The sequence below is a fragment of the Arachis hypogaea genome, chromosome 15, assembly GCF_003086295.3.
Source record: "Arachis hypogaea cultivar Tifrunner chromosome 15, arahy.Tifrunner.gnm2.J5K5, whole genome shotgun sequence".
In the NCBI taxonomy this organism is placed as follows: Eukaryota; Viridiplantae; Streptophyta; class Magnoliopsida; order Fabales; family Fabaceae; genus Arachis; species Arachis hypogaea.
In genome coordinates, this window is record NC_092050.1 from 144,676,425 (window position 1) to 144,680,259 (window position 3,835).

The following is a 3,835-nucleotide window of genomic DNA, read 5'->3' on the forward strand; positions in this document are numbered from 1 at the left end:
TATTGATGATCACAATTTCGTGCACCAAGTTTTTGGCGCCGTTGCCGGGGATTGTTCGAGTTCGGACAACTGACGGTTCATCTTGTTGCTTAGATTAGGTAATTTTAATTTATGTTTAAGCTTTTTGCTTTTTATTTTTTCGAAAAAAAAATTCAAAAAAAATTGTATTTCTATATTGTTCTTCAGAACTTTTAAGAATGAATTCTAGAGTTTCATGATGATTTGTTAAAGTCTGGCTGGTTGTGAAACCATGTCTAAACTTTTGGACCGAGGTTTCAACTTATCATCACAAGAGCTTGTTGATTTCTATCAATCTTGCTGTTGAAAGTAATGATCTGCTAAAGCTTGGCTGGCCATTGGCCATGTCTAGTATTTTGGACCGAAGCTTTCGTTGAAAGCTTGGCTGGCTAGTAAGCCATGTCTAATTCCTGGACCGGAGTTTTAGACTAACATTGCATAATTCCTGGAATTCTCATTAAGAATTTTGAAGTCCTTATTTTTTTTCCACCTAATTTTTGAAAAAAAAATTACAAATTTTTTTTTTATAAAATCATAAAACCAAAAACATTTTTTGTTTCTTGTTTGAGTCTAGTGTCTAAACTTAAGTTTGGTGTCAATTGCATTCTACTAATTTTTGAAAATTACATGCATTATGTTCTTCATTGATCTTCAAGTTGTTCTTGATGATTTCCTTACTCTGATCTTTAAATTCTCTTGTTTTGTGTCTTTTGTTGTTTCTCATATGCATTTTCAAATTGTTATAGTCCTTAGTATACAAACTTCTAATTTTGATGTCCTGCATGCATTATTTGTTTAATCTTAGTTTTCCAACCATGTCTTTTCAAGTCAATAATACAGAGAATTGAAGATTTAGAATATGCAGCAGAGGAATTACAGAGAAAAAGCTGGGCGTTCAAAACGCCCAGTGAGGAAGAAAAACTGGCGTTAAACACCAGAATGGATGCCATTCTGGGCGTTTAACACCAGGAGGACACTAGAGGGAAGATTTTATTTTTAATTCAAATCTTTTTCAAATATTCATAATTTTTCAAAATCAAATCTTTTTCAAATCATATATCTTCAATCATATCTTTTCAAAATCAATTTCTTTCCATTTTTTTTAAATCCTTGCTACAATTAATGATTTAATTCAAAAATTTCAAGTTGTTACTTGCCTATTAAGAAAGGATCAAATTTTAATTCTAGAATCATATCTTTTAATTTCCTGTTAGTCAAGTAATCAACTTTAATTTAAAAAAAAAATTTCTCTTTTTAATTTGATTCTCAATCATATCTTCTCAATCATATCTTTTCAATCACATCTTTTTCAAAATTAATTTTCAATCATATCTTTTTGATTTCTAATTTCAAAATCTTTTCCAAAAATCACTTAATTTCTTTCCCAATCTTAGTTTTCGAAAATCATTTACCAAATTTTCAAAATTTCTTTTAATTATTTCAAAATATTTTTACTTTAATTTTGAAAATTCTTCCCCTCTTCTCAAATCCTTCTATTTAAAGGACTAACACTTCTCCATTATCAGCAATTCAAACTCTGTCCCTCTTGATAAGTTCGAATTCTCTCTTCTCTACCTCATCCTTCTATTTTTATTTTCCTCTGACACCTCAAGGAATCTCTATACTGTGACATAGAGAATTCCATATTTTCTTCTCCTCTCTTTTCATATGAGCAGGAGCAAGGACATAGGCATTCTTGTTGAAGCTGATCCTGAACCTAAAAGGACCTTGAAGAGAAAGCTAAAAGAAGCTAAAGTACAACTCTCTATAGAGGACCTAATAGAAACTTTCAAACAAGAAGAAGCCATGGCAGCCGAAAACAACAACAATGCCAACAATGCAAGGAAGGTGCTTGGTGACTTTACTGCACCTACTCCCGACTTCTATGGGAGAAGCATCTCAATCCTTGCCATTGGAGCAAACAACTTTGAGCTTAAGCCTCAATTAGTTTCTCTAATGCAACAGAATTGCAAGTTTCATGGACTTCCATTGGAAGATCCTCATTAGTTCTTAGCTGAATTCTTACAAATCTGTAACACTGTCAAGACCAATGGGGTTGATCCCGAGGTCTATAGACTTATGCTTTTTCCCTTTGCTGTAAGAGACAGAGCTAGAACATGGTTGGATTCACAACCTAAAGAAAGCCTGAACTCTTGGGAAAAGCTAGTCAATGCCTTCTTGGCAAAGTTCTTTCCACCTCAAAAATTGAGCAAGCTTAGAGTGGAAGTCCAAACCTTCAAACAGAAGGCAGGTGAATCCCTCTATGAAGCTTGGGAAAGATACAAGCAATTGATCAGAAGGTGTCCATCTGACATGCTTTCAGAATGGAGCATCATAGGTATCTTCTATGATGGTCTGTCTGAACTGTCCAAGATGTCATTGGACAGCTCTGCTGGAGGATCTCTTCATCTGAAGAAGACACCTGCAGAAGCTCAGGAACTCATTGAAATGGTTGTAAATAACCAATTCATGTACACCTCTGAAAGGAATCTTGTGAATAATGGGACAAGTCAGAAGAAAGGAGTTCTTGAGATTGATACTCTGAATGCCATATTGGCTCAGAACAAAATATTGACTCAGCAAGTAAATATGATTTCTCAGAGTCTGTCTGGAATGCAAGCAGCAACAGTCAGTACCAAAGAAGCTTCATCTGAAGAAGAAGCTTATGATCCTGAGAACCCAGCAATGGAAGAGGTGAATTACATGGGAGAATCCTATGGAAACACCTATAATCCTTCATGGAGAAATCATCCAAACCTCTCATGGAAGGATCAACAGAGGCCTCAACAAGGCTTCAACAACAATAATGGTGGAAGAAATAGGTTTAGTAATGGCAAACCTTTTCCATCATCTTCTCAGCAACAAACAGAGAATTCCAAACAGAACCACTCTGAATTACCAACTGTAGTCTCTGATTTAATTAAAACCACTCAAAGTTTCATGACTGAAACAAGGTCTTCCATTAGAAATTTGGAAGCACAAGTGGGTCAGCTGAGTAAGAAAGTTACTGAACTCCCTCCTAGTACTCTTCCAAGCAATACAGAAGAGAATCCAAAAGGAGAGTGCAAGGCCATCAACATAACCCACACGGCCGAACCTGGAGAGGAGGAAGAGGCAGTGATCTCCACTGAGGAAGACCTCAATGGATGTCCACTGGTCTCCAAGGAGTTCCCTAATGAGGAACCATGGGAATCTGAGGCTCACACTGAGACTATAGAGATTCCATTGAATTTACTTTTGCCATTCATGAGCTCTGATGAGTATTCTTCCTCTGAAGAGGATGAAGATGTTACTGAAGAACAAGTTGCTAAGTACCTTGGAGCAATCATGAAGCTAAATGCCAAGCTATTTGGTAATGAGACTTGGGAGGATGAACCCCCCTTGCTCACCAAAGAACTGGATGACTTGACTAGGCAGAAATTACCTCTGAAGAGACAAGATCCTGAAAAGTTCTCAATACCTTGTACCATAGGCACCATAACCTTTGAGAAGGCTCTGTGTGACCTAGGGTCAATCATAAACCTCATGCCTCTCTCTGTAATGGAGAAGCTAGGGATCCTTGAGGTACAAGCTGCAAGAATCTCACTAGAGATGGCAGACAATTCAAGGAAACAGGCTTATGGACTTGTGGAGGATGTCTTGGTAAAGGTTGAAGACCACTACATTCTTGCTTATTTCATAATCCTAGATACTGGGAAGTGTATGGATGAATCCATCATCCTTGACAGACCCTTCCTAGCCACAGCAAAAGCTGTGATTGATGTTGACAGAGGAGAATTGGTCCTTCAAGTGAATGAGGACTCCCTTGTGTTTAAAG

The 3,835-nt window shown here is 36.7% G+C and overlaps 1 non-coding gene across 1 annotated transcript; it reads right to left on the reverse strand.

Annotated features, from left to right (window-relative positions):
• Window positions 1-2,229: 2,229 nt before the first annotated feature.
• Window positions 2,230-2,333, reverse strand: LOC112753039 (small nucleolar RNA R71). Its single transcript, XR_003177441.1, has one exon. It is a non-coding gene; the product is annotated as a small nucleolar RNA R71 (small nucleolar RNA).
• Window positions 2,334-3,835: the final 1,502 nt, after the last annotated feature.